The sequence below is a fragment of the Malaclemys terrapin genome, chromosome 9, assembly GCF_027887155.1.
Source record: "Malaclemys terrapin pileata isolate rMalTer1 chromosome 9, rMalTer1.hap1, whole genome shotgun sequence".
NCBI classification, from domain to species: domain Eukaryota; kingdom Metazoa; phylum Chordata; order Testudines; family Emydidae; genus Malaclemys; species Malaclemys terrapin.
In genome coordinates, this window is record NC_071513.1 from 62,070,892 (window position 1) to 62,089,579 (window position 18,688).

General features: G+C 40.1%; 1 protein-coding gene across 2 annotated transcripts in view; it reads right to left on the reverse strand.

Annotated features, from left to right (window-relative positions):
* LOC128843392 (glypican-5-like) overlaps positions 1-18,688 on the reverse strand; it is a 646,741-nt gene that overhangs the window by 577,655 nt on the left and 50,398 nt on the right. The window lies entirely within an intron of this gene.

Below are 18,688 nucleotides of genomic sequence, written 5' to 3' on the forward strand. Positions count from 1 at the left end.
CGCATTCCTACTTGAAATATCAAATTCATTAAAATATTGCTGAGGATAACTTTGCATCAAGGAGATTCAGTACAGAAATAAAAATCAGAGCCAGTAAAAAAAAAAAAACAAAAAAACAAAAAAAAAAAAAAAAAAAAAACCACCCTGGAAAGTTTGTAACATTTGGAAAAGAAGAGCACATTTTTAGTACAACTGAAAAAAGAAGAACAGGAGTACTTGTGGCACCTTAGAGACTAACAAATTTATTATTTGTTAGTCTCTAAGGTGCCACAAGTACTCCTGTTCTTCTTTTTGCGGATACAGACTAACATGGCTGCTACTGTGAAAGTACAACTGAAAAATTTCTAAACAGTGTTTTTCAACCAATTCTTAGCAGTCAATGGGCGCTAAGGATCAGAGCTCTCTGCACAAAGGCCCCATGAATAAATGGGGCCTTTGTGCAGACCAGTTTTATGTCACATATGTTACAACCTTAATTGTTTCATGACAACACTTGTTAGGATCATTCAATACACAAAAGTCTTCATAAATTTCTGTCCTTACATTTTGGTATCAAACTAGTATTGGCTTCCTCCCAGTATTTCATATAATTGATTCTTGGTCAATGACAATGTGGGCCAGATCCTCAACTACTATAAATCAGTATAGCTCCATTCCATGCAATAACACCAATTTACTCCAGGTGAGGATCCAACCCTATAGTCTTAGAATTGTGAAACAAGTATTTTTAATTAATATTTCTAGCTTGTATGTAATAAAATATATAGCATCATAATCTCATTTGATTTTGGACTAAACCTTCACAAGGCTAGATTTTAGTTCCTCTTATAATTACAGTTCCTGTAAATATGATTATTAAACTCAAATGAAACCTCAGAAGTTTAAAAAAGGATAAAAAAATTCCATCAACATGCTGCATTTTATTTTAATACTTCTTGCTTTCTTGCAGGCTCCCTGCATGAGCGGGTAAGTAATTCTACTCTCAAGAATCTGTTGTTTTGGGCCAAGTAGCAGGTTGCGAAGAGGAGGTTTATCAGTAATACTAGCCTATTAGGACTCATGCTAACTATGATTCACACATTTGCCATTTAGCAATATATTCCATTCAGCTTCCCAACAACATATCTATGTTTGGGGAAAATTAAAGCCTCTCCTTTCCTTTTCTTAGTAATTTTTAAAGGAGGTACACGTTTGTTTCATGCCGATGAGGAGCTAGAAGGCCAATGAAAGTCACGGAAAGACTCCCACTGGCTTTAATGAGCTTTGATTCAGGCCTTGGGTGAATGCTTCATTCAATTGTGTAAAGACTATTTTTAATAGTTTTAAATCATGTGGGAACATGTTCATTTGTTATACCAGGTGAGGAAGAATATTCGTTTTGGTAAGAGCTACACTGACCCATGTTGACAAGCCATCTATCCGTATCTGCCTTCCTTCCATGAATCAGTGGCTTGATATTTAAAGGAAGACCCTCAGCTGGTGTCATTGACATAGCTCCATTGACTTCAATGGAGGTCTAACAGTTTACACCTGTTGAAGATCTGATATTTAATGTTTATATTTTCAAAAGGTTGGAAAGAACTTTCATTCCTATATGTGAATCCCCAAGTGAAATCCAGAACAGGAAAACTGGGGCTAAAAAGGCACTTCTCCTGCAATCCATTTCTGATTTATTAAATTTATTTTGCCTCCAGATTATGTACCGACACTTTTATTAATCCAATCAGAATCTGGAATAATTGTCTCCATCACAGATAAAGATACCAATTCAGCTGCATATACAGCTGTTTTGTGTTCTTTGGTAGCTGTCTTTTCCCCTTTCATCTCATTATTTGCTCCAAGAGGAGCAGTGAAGGGTTTTAGAACTGTGACAAAAAACAGGGTCAACAAAGGACATCCCTGTCTGGTTATTCTGGTTAAGTTAAATGAAAAAGGAATATATTTCCATTAATAGCAATAGCAAACAATCAAATGGAGTATTTTGAGCCACAATGAAATTCCGTACCTAGGCTAAATCTGGCAACAACTTGAAACATGAACAGCAACGGCATACTGTCAAGCACCTTCTCTGTATCTAACAAAATCATCATTGTTTCAATGTTTGGTTTTGCTGCATAAATAGGATTTCCTGAGGCTCATCTCTCTTCCACAAAACCTGCTTTGTCATTCCGCATACTATCTAACCCGACAGTCAATATTTTAGATAAATGTTGCATGTGAATTTATCTCTGAGATTAGCTTTCACGCACATCAGAAAAAGAGAAGAGAGGAAGTTATTTTCCAAGTTTATGAATTACTCAAGGGAAGTATTTTGCTTTCATAAGAGACCTTATACATTTTTAAAGGGATAATGAATTGATCTGCAGAAGTCCGGGAGACATCAATAGCAAAGCAATTTGGGCTAAAGGATTTCTTTTCCTGCAGTTGTTTTATTGTCTTTTTAATTTCAAACTCATCTAGTAGTACCCCTAAAACTTCCCTTTGTTGGTCATTAATTTAGGCAAGATTATCTTTTCTAAGTACTGTTTTATAGTTGGCTCTAGTTGAATGAGATCTTTTTGGAGCATTTAAAGGATTAAGTAAAAAGCAACATTCCTCAAATGCCCTTAATATCTGTACATTTACATCCACTTTGGTTTTTGAGGACTTGTTTTGACCACAGGGTTAAAATGTTACTGTTTAGAAATATATTCAATTTGTTCTTTCTTCCATTAAAAAGAAATCTGAAGAAGATTAGAAGGCCTTGTCTTCACTTACCGGAGGGTCTGGCAGCACGCAATCGATGTTCTGGGATCGATTTATCGCGTCTGGTCCCGGATCGATCCCGGAAGTGCTCGCAGTCGGCGCCGGTACTCCAGCTCGCCGAGAGGAGTACGCAGCATCGACGGGGGGAGCCTTCCTGCCGTGTCTGGACAGCGGTAAGTTCGGACTAAGGTACTTCGAATTCAGCTACGTTATTAACGTAGCTGAATTTGCGTACCTTAGTCCGAAGTAGGGACTTAGTGGGGACCAGGCCTGTGTTGCAGTAGCTTAAAAACAAACAAACAAACAAAAAAAAACACATGCCTTGCTTCCTGGAGTTTTAGAAATACAATTGAGAGATGGGAGTTCTAGACATTTCTTTTTCTAGAGATACCATTAAAGGGCCCAGTCCTGCAAATCCTAACTCAAGCATGCAATCGGATGGGATAATACTTGTACATATGGATTACTCACATGTGTGAAGGCTTGCAGTCCTGGGCCCATAGGCCCCTGTGCAGCAAAGCACATAAGCATGGGCTTATTCCCAATGAAGACAATGGCAGTTATATACATGTTTAAAGTTAAGCAAGTGCTTATGGTCCAGATTTATAGAGGTTGTTAGGCACTGATCCACTCAGCATTGCAACATGTAACTGAAGTAGGAGCCTAAATCTCATTTTCAAAAGCAATTTAGGCACTTAGGAACCTAAGTCTCAATGAAAGAGAATGGAATTTAGGCTCCTCTTGCAGATGAGACAGACTCTTAAAATCATTTAGGCATTGCAACACTGAGCACAGCAATGCCCAAATACCTTCAAAAATCTGGGCCTTATAGGTGACTTGCAGAATCAGAATCTTTGAGTCTAATGGGTTTCCCCACTAGTATAAATTGGCATATCAACCCGGAAGCTGGTGGAGTCAGCCGAGGGTCCGACGCCAAGGTCCTCTTTCAAAGGAAATAATCTGTACATTCAGGATGACTGTTGATTGTCCTCTGAGTTATTAGACAGAAAATCATCAATATTTGTTTGTTACATGAATGATGTATCTTATCAGAATGGCCTGGATTGTCCCCTTGCGGAGCCATGCATGGAAGGAGACTCCATGTGTATCTCTCCCCCTTAAGCAGGGGAAATAAAGAGCAACACGTTTAGGGCACCTTCTCCCCTTCCCCATGATGATGTCCCTTCCCCAGGGGGGTCCAGATGGGTGGGAGCAAATGGAGGAAGGGGGATGCTTCTCCCAAAAGACATTATCCCCTTCTCTCTGCCGTGCTTTCTACACATAAATCTGGGCCAGGAGCAACAACTCATTATTACCTCTCTCCAGGTCCCTACGCTGCTACTTCTGAGCATCCACAATCAATGGACAGCATGGATCCTGCTGGGTTTTTGCTGCCAGGGGTAGTATGACTAATGAAGCAGCAGCAAATATCCATACAGATTTACATGCTCAAGAGGGAGCATATCCTCCAAAATCTGTAGCCCCCTAAACCTTGAATAAGCCATCAATATCAGTGCAACACCTGTCTCCTCATGTATGGCACAGAGTGCCAGGGACACAAAAAAGGAGACTCTGATATGCAGCCTGCTTTGCTTGGCCCCTCTCTCCTCAGAAATCCACAAAGCAGGCAGAGGCTGTTGATTTTATAGTAAACCTCCACTTTTTATAAACTGAAAGTTATGTATAGTAACAGACTTCAGAGTCACCAATACAAGAATGGGTAGAGAAATTAGAAGATCCCCCGATGCCCCACCCTTGCCATCTGACATTAGTTACAGTAAGCATGTTTCTGGTAGACATACATAATTAGCCCAAGGATTTTAAAGTGCAAAATAGAAACAGCAGCCATTGAATGCAAAGGAGCAATACCAAGGATACTAAATGAATGGCTCTTTGATGCCTATTGCTTCCAGTAAAAATCCATGTTGATTTATGTTATCTGATCACCATGATCGATTTGCATTATTTTCCCCATTTCAACCAGAGAATGACTTAAATGAAACTATAAAATGCGCTTCTGCAGACCCCTTTGGATTCTGAATTTATCATGACATGTCAAGTGACTGCTAGAGACGCAAACTTTTATTCATTAGTCACCCAGTCTCTCTAGCCCTTTTCCTTTCAAATGCGAACCTCAGTTACTAGCCTCACAAGTGTGGGGGCTGATGAGTGCCCTTACAACTTGCTAGGGGCCTTCCTCTCCTGCAGATAGGAAGAGGTTCACAGGAAGTGTGGTGGGGAATACCCACGAATTCTTCATCTCCAAACCCTGGTCTCAGCAGCCTTGCTGTTCCCTGTGGAATTCCACTGCAGCAAACCACTGCTCCACCCCTCTAATTCCTCCACCAGAGACCTGATGACTGGGAACTCAGCATCATTTCAGGGTGCAAGAGGAGAAGGTTGTGGGTGAGAGAAAAGGATGGATTAAGTGCACCTCTGCCTTCTCCACTCAACAAAGCTCCTGTTTGGGGGGGGGAAGGGGGGCGGGAGGGATTGCATCAGAGCGCTCTGGTAAGAAATGCAGTTTGCAGTGAAGCAGTAGTGTGTGTTACTAACTCTTCCAGACCCCAAACTCTCTTAAACTACACCACCATGTAACTTCCTTGCAGCACAACCTGGCAGATATTTAAGAGAGAGGATGATAAACAGAGATTAAAGCTGTCCCATATTTATGTATATATTAATTTGCAATATGCTTATCAGAATATCTATACACAATTTCAAAGCCCAATCAATAGGGCTACAGAATCAACCCACTCCTTCAAACAAATCACATATGTTCCATCCTGGAGACAGACAGCAAAAGAATTCCAGCCAATCATATCTGGCATGGTGGAGTATGGGGAGGAGACAATCTCAGAGACAGCTCCAAGAGGAACATCTCGAGGACAAGCATAACAGAAGAGAGAAGGAGAAGGAATAAGGAGACATAATAAATAATAATAATAATAATAAAGTACATATATCCCAACATGTTGTATGTGCTTTGCATGTAAGGTATATAATTACAAATCAAGTCTATGAAGAATCAGTTTTGCCTGCCTTCCTTCCTTTCAGAACAAGCTTCGTCATTTCCTTTATCTCATATAACTTTTTAAATGCAACGATCTAGGGACCAATGTCCACAAGCGTTAACCTTCCTAGATCTCCCTTGCTCCCTTTCTAAAAGAAAATGTTCCCAAGTATGTTCATCTCTTCAATCTTACCCCCCACCTGGGAACAAACAGGACATACAGTGTGATCTGAAGGGCACAAGCTTTTTGTGGAGATGTTGTTAAGTGTTGCAACCCAAGCCCAGAACCCCAGACTTGGATCTGGGGAGGTAAACATTACCTTGTTTTAAATTTGGGAAAAAATGTAATTTTAAGTGCCAAGAACACTACCTAGCGTGCTGACCAGCATTGTCTCATTGTTTCCTTGTACTCTCCCATCTGTCTGTACCTGATGTCTCTTGTGTGATACTTAGACTGTAAAGTATCTAGGGTTAGGGTTAGGATTATTTGTGTACAGTGCCTACCGTGATGGGGGTCCCATAACAAATAAATAACATTTTGTAATTTAAAACAGTTTTTCCAAACAATTTAAAAAAAAAAAAATCTATCCTCCGAGAACATGCTCTCAATATTTCCAATCAGTAAAACCTATAAAAAAGTACAAGAACATCCTAGAAAAGATTCATTTGTTGCTTATCTGTTCTTAAAATAATACACTTTTCCTCTAAAAGGATTTAACCACCACTGTGCATTTCCCTCCTGGAACATAGTCAGTGTGATGAAAAAATACTTCCTAATGCCATTTTATCCTGAAAAGTTGTTTTTATTCTTTTACAAGTCATTCATCTACACTCTGCAGTGGGCAGGTGATATAATGCCGCAAGCTGAAATGGAACATTGTTATTACCAGGCTATAGGGCTAAGATTTGCCTCTATTGTTTTCTGCAAAACACATTCCCTTTCAGATATCTGCTCTCTTAACCTTGTCAGTCTCACTTACTCACTTTCTTTTAAAAGCATAAAAATGTGACAATGAGAGTAAAGTGACAATTGCCTGCAAACCAACTCTTTCATCTTTAGTTGATTACCTCCAACGGCTACTTGTATTGAATTGCCCAACAGTAATAATACATAACGATAACATATATTCTTCCTCAAAGGACATGTTAAATTGTGCATCTAAAAGGAGTATAAGGGCTTGCTTGATCAGTTTTCAATTTCATAACAGACTAATAAAACATCAAAACCAAGTTACCAATTAATCACCTTTCTTTAGGAGGCAGGGAAGGGGATGTGTAATTTAATCCTGAATCATCATTAAAATATTATTAGTTATATATTGCAGGTTGTCTTTGGCAGCTGCCTAAAGCCCTGTTTTTAAAATTTTTGCCCCCAGTTTCCATTACTCGGATGAATTATCTACCTTTGGTGTGGAGGAGATTTTATCAATTATCAAAATTGGAGTATACTAAAACCCTGCCAGGTCTAAAATCTTCAATCTGAACACAAACTTCGATTAGGCCCATTGCAATCTGGGCTACATTATTAATATACTCATAAAAGCATTAAGGAACAATGTGTTTGCCAATGCCCCCATTCAGCAAGCACTTGCTAGTATCCCAGTGAAGACCAGAGGATTTAGGGCTGGTTTACAAGAGGAAAGTGACCAGAATATCTTCCCATATAGAGACACTATTGTAGAAGAAAAGTGATTTTATTCCAGAATAATTGACCTGCTTTGAAAGTGCATTAATTATTCCAGAATAGAATGTCCACTAAGGGAGCTATTCCAGAATATTTTACTTCGCAATAGCTATTCCGGTCAATTTCCCCATGTAGACAAGCCCTCAATCTTATTTGCTTGCTTTGCTCTTTGTACGTTTTTCCACATTTTCTTTTTATGAATAGACAGTTTGCTCATTTATCTTTGTGCTTCCCTTCTTTTGGGACTTATCCATCAATTATCTATCGACTTAATCCTCCATTGTGCATTCATACACTGGGGAAGAGGCAATGACCAGCCAGGGCACTTTCACAGTGTTGAAGAAAATGCACTGCAGTCATTTAAAGCCAGTTACATTAAAAATATTGGCACACACACTGATCAATAGATCCTCATTAAATTGTTCTGCAAATTTAGCACTCAGCAGATTTCAAGTGTTAACTCTTTCCTGTTTTCCCATAGAAATATGAATCAAGATGGTAATTGTGATGATAGGTGGCTGAAATAGGGAAACCCGAACATTTAAAATGAACAAATAAATAACACATTACATCACGTATTAGTTGTACTGCAGTAGCATGCAAAGGTCCCACTGCCATCCCCATTGTGTTAGGCACTGGATACGTTGATAATGAAGAGAGTCCCTGTACCAAATTGCTTACAATCCACCTATCAGGTGAGAACCAACATACAGAGTCAGGCAGACAGACTAAGGAAGCCCAACAACAATCAGATGGCTACATGGGTTAAATTGATCTTATCTTGTTTTGGCTTTAAACTAAAACTAGTTTTTAGTGTAATTAGGGTTTGCCTTTTGACATATAATTTTAAAAATCAAGGTCACCAAATCCTCTATTAAGTTTCCTGATCCTAAATGTGTACTTTCTCAATACTTATATTGAGAATATTTAAAAGAAGCCTACCAATACACACAGATGTTATAAAAATCAAATATCTCAGTATAGGAGTCCAAGCAGTGCATTTCTAGTAATCAGAGGAGAAATATTTTCATATTCATAGCAGTGCTATTAAGAAATAACTGTGCAATTATTATGTAAGTCCCTGGATTCTGCTTGGCTTACAATGGTTGTCAGTCATCCAGAGTACGGGGTTCTGCAAACCATACAGTGAAAACATAACCACATAGCGATGACACAAAGCAGGCTTGCACACAGGATTCATGAAACAGTGCAACGGAGGACTCACTATACTATTATCCACTAGTATGGCTACAGCATCCCTGTACTCTGATTGGCTGAGATAAGCCTAATTCAGTGTAATTAATTATAAGACCTGATACAAGAGTCTTCTCTACATTTAAAAGGAAATAGATTATGTTTGCAATGCAGTCAGTTACCAATTTTAGTGATCATGTAATGACTTCTTTGGACATGATTTATGTCAGTGGACCTGGTTTGCAAGACAGTGATTTATAATAGAGAGCTAGGATTAAGTGTTCCCATTAGGTTTTTGTTCAATTTTTCATCTGAGGCTGTTATTTTGAATACTTATTTGAAAATCAGCTGAATTTTTAGGATACCTTTTCCTCCCTTTTCTCCTCTTGATTTTTCAGTTTTTTAAATATCTCTCTCTTAATCACACAGTCAATATAACAAAATGCCAAAGGGAAAAAATAGCTCTTTCCTAGTACATCCAGAATACCCCCACAAAACTCAGAAGACAAATACCAAGGCTAACAACAGATTATTATATTATTAATTATTAGTATTACCATAACAACTAGGATCCCTAGTCATGGACCAGTACCCCATTGTGCTAGGTGCTGTACAAACACTGAACAAAAAAAAGATGGTCTCTGCACTAAAGAGCTTACAATCCAAGTGTAATACAAGACAATGGGCAGAAACAAAAGGAAAATACAAGGAAACAATAAGATTGGTCAGCATGACCAGCATTGGTGTCAGCACACAACATATAGGGTGACCAGATAGCAAGTGTGAAAAATCGGAATGGTTGTGGGGTGTAATAGGCGCCTTCATAAGGCAAAGCTCCTAATATCTTGACCGTCCCTATAAAATTGGGACATCTGGTCACCCTACACCTGTACCATAACCATTATCAAGTGTTTTGTAGGCATCAAGGGAGATGAGAGTTATAAGAGGGATTTGAAGGACGATAGTGAGGTAGCTTTGCAGATGTTTATGGGGCACGCCTCCCAAATGCAAGAGGGAGCATAGGAGAAAACACAGAAGTGCTTGTTTGAAAATGTAACCAGTGGGCAATGGAGGGTAGCATCATCATGGCCAAATGGAATCAGGAGTCAACATTTCAAAAGAGAACGAGAGAGGATAGGTAGGCTGGGGATAGACCGTGAAGGGTTTGAAAACGAAGACAAGCAGCTTATGTTTGATAGAGAAGTGGGAGCCAGTGCAAAGATTCTGAGAGAGGGGTGACATGATGAAAACAACAGGCTAGTGAAATGATCTTTGCAGCACCATTCTGAAGGGATACAAGACAAGCAAGACTGCATCTGTTATGGGCCGAGAAAAGGATGTTGCAGTAATCAAGACGCAAGACGATTGCCTGGACGAGAGTTTTAGCTGTGTGGATGGATAGGAAAGGTTGCCTCTTAGATATGTGATGCTTAAAAAATAGAAACGTTTGGACATAATCTGGATGTGAGGACCTAGAGAGGGATTGGAGTCAAAGAAGTCTCTCAGGTTACTGGGCTGAGCATCAGGCCAAGATGATGATGATATTGTCCATAGTGATCAAAAAAGGAGGTGGGGGAGGGAAAACTTAAGAACTCTGTCTTAGCCACGGTGAGCTTGATCTGATGGCTACACATCCACAAGATGTCATCATACTTTCCTTATTGAACATCCTTATTCACCTTCTCTATCTAGATCTTTAAGTTTCAAGAGACAGCTTGATAATATTTAACTCTTGTGTTGTGTTTTTCCTCCACAGAGCTCAAAGCATCAGGGTGCCATTATCCCATTTGTCCATATGGGGAAATGGAGGCAGAAAGGTAAAGGCTCTTGCCTAAGGTCACACAGCAACTCAGGGGTAGAGTCAGACACAGAACACAGGTCTCCTGACAGTTATTCAACTGGACCAAGTTATGTGCTTGGAAAGAAAGTATTACTGTGAAAGAGGATTTTGAGGCATCACATGAAAAAATGGACTTGATGAATGTTCCTCAGTTTAACTCAAAATATCACTTTTCCTGCAGTTTTAGAATGTCCTGTTTCTACAAATTAATCATCCTGTACATTTTGGGATATAAGCCGCTAGTTGCCTGCAGTGCCATTTTATGTTTACAGTTGAGTCAAGAGGAACTTTTTCATAGTAAGACACAGTATGATGATGTTAATGTGATAGTTCATGTCCAAGTGGGATACAATGTATCAGGAAAGCTGCCATTGTTCATATTAGAACAGAGAAGACTTGCTGGTGTTTTCTGGATTTTTAAAATTAAGTAGAATCTATTAGATACTAGAAAACTTCTTCAGACTGGCAACAATTTCAGGAAAACAGGGTTTAAGAAGAGTCATAAAGTTAGAAAGTAGTCAATGAAAACAAATTAAGAAGAGAACCTGATTTCCAGCTGCTAGAAGCCTGGGGAAAATAAACTAGAACAGTGAAAAGAAGCAGGTGTGATTAATATAGGCATTTGTCCTGCTTGTTGGGCCAAATTCAGAACTAGTGTAAGTAACGTCAGTGGAGCTATGATCATTTACATCAGTTGAGGATCTCTGCCCTCCCTCCACTTTACATATGTGCTGATGGATTTCCCAAAATTCGTTTCAATTTTATATTCACAAAAGAAGATCAGGACCTCAGCAATACAAGTGATCTTCTAGCCACAGTTCGGATAGCCTTACTGCATGCTAAAATATGTAGGGAGTCTTGTGCTGAATCATGTAGAAAATGAGGGGCCAAACTGCATGAGAAGCATGTCTTGTTGGAAACCCAGGCTCATTTGTTTTATCTAAAGATAAAAATTCTACCAGCCACTGTAGGAGAGCTCTGGAAATGCCACTGCTCTCTGGATCTGGACTATCAACACACAGCCTGACAGGTTGAGTGTCAACTTGTAGTGTTAACTTAGCCTTTTTTTAAAAAATAAATAAAAAAATACCATCCAAACCATACACAATATTCAATTCTTCCAGTTTGGACTACATATAAGCCTTCTAAATACATGTTATTGCTCTGTACTAGACTATAGTTTTGTTATTTTCCCCCCCTCCCCATTACTTGAAGATTTATATCACTACATTCAGTAGTGCTGGATACAATGTTTAAAACACTTTCCTTGCATTCATTTGTGTGTAGTAAATTACCACACTGACACAACATCCATTGTAAAATAGGCAACACAGAGTAGACAAGCCACACTTTTCTTCTATGGCATCAGAAGTTGCAATCGTTTTTCATATGAAAATCTGCCAGTTTGAATTTTAAAACTCAGAAAGAGAGTCATGTACAACTTCTGACAATGTACTGTATTGCATAGACTCCAAGAAAATAATCCTATTGCATTCCACAGCCAAACAAATACCTCATTCCATTTGAAGAGTTTGGAGGTCAAGTATACACAAGATGTGCACTGCAGGGCAAGCTCAATAATCATTCGTTCACAATGTGATGCTCCCTGGCACAGCTCAAAGGTTTTTTAATTTTACATGTTCAGAAGATAAAAATGTTAGAACTTCAGGGAATATTGGACACAGCAATATAACGAATTATACTTTGCAGAGAAAAGGACACTGATCAGAAAGAAGTTTGAACTTTTACTCTCCATATGTAGACTAAATTGAAAGTGTTAGTGAAGCTGTAATGGGAAGTTCATAATGCTTATGTATTCTCTGTCTGTTTCTTGATGCACAGATTGAGAAGTAGCCAATGGAGGAAATGAAGAAAGGAGGGGTACAGTCATAACGCTGAGGATGATTAACTTCAATGAAGATGATCCTTCATTCAGAATCCCAAGCCAGTGTCTAATCCATTGTTCTACACTGCCGCTCATAATGGACAAGACTGGGACTCAGGAGACCTAAAGTCTATTGTTGGCTCTGCTACTGGCCTGCTGGGTAACCTTGGGCAAGTTACTTCATCTCTCAGTTTCCCTATCTCTCAATCTCTAAAATGGGGAAATGATACTAATATTTGTCAAGTGAGATATATGAATTAAAAGTGCTATAAAGAACTCAGTGTTGTTATTAATAATAAAACAGACAGTAGTGGCAATATGATGTAGTTTGATGTAAGCAAATGTATCTTATACCTGTGAAGATATAGTGCCATCCCAACTGGTAAACATGAGCAAAACACAAAGGCAACAGGAGACAAAAGACTATGAATGCTCATCATGCATAAGATGCCACGGCTAAAAGGAATATTCCAATCTTCCTTTTAGACAAATATTTTTTTAAAAAAATAAGAACTTTCACAGCTACAAACCAAGATAATTTGGCCTGTGTACAGGAGGGGAAGAGAAATACTCCAATGGAGCCTATCCTTGGTCTCCCTCTGTAGGGAGTCCTTTGTTCACCAAGCCAAAACAAAATTATACATCCTGGCCAACTTTCAGCTCAGTAGGTCAGTAGGGTACAGGACTCTACTTAGCAGGGTCATGCATGTGGAAAGGGGTGTGCAACAGTTTGTCTGGATAAAAGACCAAGTATTATGAGATTACAAAAAACTATTTAAAAACACGACTCCTACTTCTCTATTATCCAGCAGTAAATAATGGAAACCACAGGCAGGATTTTTTTTTAAATAGCTCATTGATTTTGGATGGCATCCATTCACCACACTGTGCCTACATTTCATATAGTAATTAACTACAAACCAGAATGTATTTCTGCAGCCAAGTCTTTTTTTGTTTTGTAAATTTCATTGCATGTCAGCTTTGCTAACCAGTTGCCCACATTTCAAGCTAATATTTCCAAGTTCAGTAAAATATGTGTCAGCAGCCCTGTGACTCAGCAAACTCATATGTAGAATGCTCATTTCATAGGCCAGCCAGGAGGCTGGCGGTGCTGGCTAGTTACATTACTTCTTTCTTAGGATGCCAGCTGTCATGCAGGCAGGGACGCCAGTGACATGAAGATCCAGCACCCATTGATTACTGCACTGTCAGTCATTTTACTGTCTGCACTGAGAAAAGGCCAGACTGTACCTGGCTTTTGTAATAAGGGCATAAAGTGGGAGGCAGAGTGGTCTAGTGGGCAGAGCACTAGCCTGGGAGTCAGGAGTCCTTAGGTCTGAGCCTGGTTTGCCACAGACCTGCTCGGTGATCTTGGGCAAGTCGCTTCACCTGTCTGTGCCTCCATTTTCCCTCCCACTTATTGCCTGTTTAGATCACAAACTGGGGGGGGCGAGGGACAAGGGGCAGGGACTGTCCCTTAATATGCATGCAGTCTCAGTGAGGAATCTAGGCACTCTTATTAACAATACAATAGTAACAGGGAATCACTCCACCTTGCATTTCCCTACTTTGTGTAGGGCAAGCCATCCTCACAGCCCCTCCAGACACCTCAGGGGTGAAGGGGAGGAAGGGCCAGTGAATGGCACCAGCTGTGAATTCCCCGTGTGTCAGGGCACCATGGGAAGAACTGCACCCGTTGACTCAAATGGCTCCTTCCTTACTGCTGTGTCTGATCGGACAACAGAGCCCTAAGGAGGACACACAAAATCTGGACGGGGAGACCCAAATGTTAAGTAGTAGGGCTGCTTTGACACTATGACCCACAGAATAAAAACGTTGCTTTATGGCCAATATTCTTTTGTTCACACAACAGTGTTTCATTCAGCGCCTGTAAACATCTATTTCCTTAGTCTGTTGTGAAAAGTAAATAAAATATGAGAGAAATATGCCAGTGAGAAACCAAATTTGTCAGAAACCGTCAAACTCATACAAGTCATTTTCTGGCAGCTCTAACACCTGCTAATTTGGGGGCTGAAAATTGGTATAGGTTTCAAAGTACATTGTCCCGCCTCTCCCCAGAGATCATCAGCCAAATGAATAAATTACTAGCAGTTGGATTCTCATTACCACAAATTAGCCTCACTGTAAGATGACAGGAGCAGAGCCAACCTTCTGTGGTCTCATACAGAGCACCTGTTAGTGCTCCATTGAAAAGGCACTGAGGAGGGAGGGCAGGTTTCTCTCTGCTGTCTGCACACAACAAAGCTTTATTGTCAGACTATTGATACCTCTTCTGACAGCAACTTTCAGTCTCCACACTTGCACTGCTTTTAATCCATTAACAATGAATCCAAGTCATCTTGTTTGGAACTCTCCCCATGAGGAGTGCGGGGAGTGACGGGGGGGTTGCTGTGGCTGGGAAGGTGTCAGATAATGTGTAGTATCACCACAAGCAAAACCTGTTGTACTCTAACTTACAGCAATTCAGCTGTTGAGTTGCAAGCAGAAAGGTTGAAGAAAGGAATGCTTAGCTCAAGGAAGGATATTCTGTTATCAAAATGAATTAAAGAATGAAAGGCTTTGTTAGTGATAAGGTTGAGGTTCTGTTCATTTTAAAAGTAAGAAAGGGATTAGTTGGTTATCCCAGGCTGGGGAAGGAGGAGGATCTGCTGGACAGTGGGGTTGAGGGATGGGATGGATTGAACTTTCCCATACTGCATATGGTAAAGTACAACCGGATAGTGGCTAGGAAGTTGGCATGCTGTGATCACTATACCTGGCCAACTAAGACCTGTAAACATTCTATTCTATTCATTTGTTTCACTCTTTTCTCCACCCTGGCCCACTTGCTTGTCCCATCCACCTTCATAATCTTCTCTTTTAGACTGTAAGCCAGGGACTGTGGCTGGGACCATCATTAACAATATGTCTGCACAGCGGCTGTGGCTTTTAGACTTTTCCATGATATAACATATTAAATAATAAATCCAGGAATTTGCCCATGAAACCTTTACAATGTGCCATATACACAAAGACTTTTTGATTTTGCATCATCTCAGATACTCAGGGCCTGATTCAGATGACAGGGTATCTGTCTCTTTCATCACCGTAGAACCCAATTACTGGTGGTGCCTTTCATGATCCAATTGGCCAGCTGACATCAGCCTACTAGCATCCATCCATCCCCAACATTACCAGGAAAGGTGTCTGCCAGACCTGTAGCCAAGACCAAGTGGTCCCTTTTCCTATTCCACTCAGGTATTACAGCAACAACATAAGAGGCAGGAACACAAGCTAAGACATTTGCAGAATGTGAAAGTTTGATTTATTAAGTGTTTGCACTAGCACAGGTTTGCTCATATTGCAAAATTTAAAGAAAAAAAGAATTCAGCAGTAGTGCTAAAGCTGTCCATATGTCTGAAATGGGCACTAATCCAAAAATAACAAGTCTGTCCACAGATGTAATACATTTAATTGAGTTTTATACACTAATCATTTTGCGTGACTCTAGCAGCTGTTAAAAATAGTTCTAGTTCAGCTTTGACTGCAGGATAATTTAAATACCTGTGTTGTTGTTGTTTTTTTTAATAAAAATAAAATGAAGTCTCCTCAGTCCAAAATATAGACAACCTTTTGGGATTAACATGCATGTCAGAAAGAGTATTCAGTTGAACCCTCTTCATATTGCCCTACTTGCATCAAAATCACCTCTCTAATCAAACATTCAAGCCTTCCCATTAATACTCTTAGGGCTGGTCTACACTTGGGGGTGGGGGAGATCAATCTAAGGGCTAGTCTACACTACCCGCCCGGATCGCTGGGTAGAAATCGATCTCTCGGGGATCGATTTATCGCATCTCATCTAGACGGATAAATCGATCCCTGAATCGACGCACTTACTCCCACCTCGTCAGGAGGAGTAAGCGCCGTCAACAGGGGAGCCAAGGCGGCCGATTTGCCACCGTCCTCACAGCGGGGTAAGTCGAATAGGATACACCGAATTTAGCTACGCTATTCGCGTAGCTGAATTTGCGTATCTTAAAATCGGCCCCCCCTTTTGGGGAGGGCTAGCCTAAGATACGCAACTTCAGCTACGAGAATAGCGTAGCTGAAGTCAACGTATCTTAGATTGATTTACCTCAGGTCCTCACGGCTACGGCTCCCCCGTCGACTCTGCTTCCGCCTCTCGCTCTGGTGGAGTTCTGGAGTCGACGGGGAGCGTGTTCGGGGATCGATTTATTGCGTCTAGACGAGATGCGATAAATTGATCCTCGATAGATCGATTACTACCTGCCGATCCGGCGGGTAGTGAAGACGTACCCTTAGAACCCAATTACGGCCATCTACGTAAATGGGATTTAGCCTCCACACAACAAAATGAGAAACAACATTGCCCAACTGGGAGGGTTTTTAAACATGCATTTATCATTTTAACCCCGAGCATCGCTTTTGTGTCTAACTCTCATATGTGCTCATCACTAGCCAAACTAGTCTCGCTTTAAAGTCCAACTCCCACTGACTCCAACAGGAGCAGAGTTCGGCCAACACTGAGCCCTTTTGAAAATCCCATCCTAAAAGCTGTATTATAGTTTTAAGAATCACACTCAAAGTGTGCATAATACAATGGTTTTGACCTGTGGGAGTGTATAAAAGCATCTAGGCTTATTTTTCCCAAGAGTAGACAACAAGGCCTACTAGCGAGCTACCCTCTAAAAGGGGGAGATCTTGTAAAACATTCAAGAAGGCAAAGAAACTTTCACAAACAGCAGACACCCTCAAAATAAGCAACCGGAGAAGTGGCCACTCTATCTTGACCGATGCTCTATTGCGTCTACAGCACCAAGCCTGAGGAAGACCTGAGGCCCTTTAAAACAAGGTTTGTTGAGACTAAGTTGATTCCTCTGTTTGCAGCCCTGACTTTTTATAATAATTCAAAACAGCAGAAAAACGAAATGGAAAAAAGGACCGAACTAATTCAATTCAAAGGTCTCTCTTGGTAAGCGTCCCGTATCATACCACTCTTAGCAACAGAATGTCACATGAAGAAAGGAACTTTGGTTTTGTGCAAAGAAAAACCTAAAGAACAAATGAAGCTCTCAGTGCAACAAAGCAAAGTTACATTATCAAAAGTTCTCACCTAACCTAGATAGAAGACAGTCCATAACTTGCAATAAACAACCTATTTGCCCATTTCTAAGAAACGATTGGAAATTTAAGCTACTTGAAATGTCCAAAGACTCTTTTCCTTTCCTCAAAAGGCTTTATCAGCATCAAGGAATAAAACTGCTGGCTTGACCTAAGGGGTTGATAGGTTAATCTATTCTGACCGTATCTTTATTCTAAAACGATACTGAAAGATCACTTGAATCACTCACCAGCATTTAACAATGCCGACGTATTTCCCCGCTTTACCACAGGGCTGCTCAAAAGGGCCTTGCTACTGGATTTTAAAGCCATGTGGGATATTGAAGCATTTATGAAGATTAACTGTGAAATAAAGCAAAATGCCATGTCTCTCATGCTGTTCCCTCCTGCTCTCACCTCCCTCCAGCTTGTAACATCCAAAAGTAAAAGCAAACTTTTAGTTTGTAATTTGACTGTCTTTTTAAGCTTTCAGCATTTGTTATGGTCATACTTTAAGCCAGTGGTTTTCAACCTTTTTTCATTTGAGGACCCCTAAAAATTTTTGAATGGCGTGCGGACCCCTTAGTAAATCTTAGATAGTCTGTTGACCCCAGAGTTCATGGACCACTGGTTGAAACACACTGCTTTAAGCCATGTACTAATTTCTATTTATTTTAGATCATCTCCCCCCCCCCCCAAAGGCAGCATCTAGACAAGAGCTCTACAAATCCCCTGATAACACTGAGTATACAGGATGATGCTCATTCTATTAATCAAATAAATCCTGGTCTAGTTTAGCATATTTTAAGTTCTTTTAAAGGCTTAATCCTGCAAGGTGCTGAGCACTTGGGCCCAGATACAACAAAGCACTTAAGTACAGACTTATTTTTAAGCACAAGTAGTCCCATAGAAATCAATGGGACCACTTACACGTTTAAAGTTAAGCATATGTGTAAGTGCTTTGCTGGACTGCCGACAGAGTGTTCAGCACTTTGCAATATAACTCCTATACAAGCATTTGATTTTCCTTAGTAATACTGTGACCAGAAGACACCAGCCCGAATATAGCAATCTCCAGATGAAAGACAAATCTACTTGTTATTAAGATAACTGTCACTCCCTTCAGAGCTCGGAGGATAATCTTTCAAATGTCTATTCCCTCATGCACTCACATTTAACTGCGTGCCACGACTCTTCAAAAAG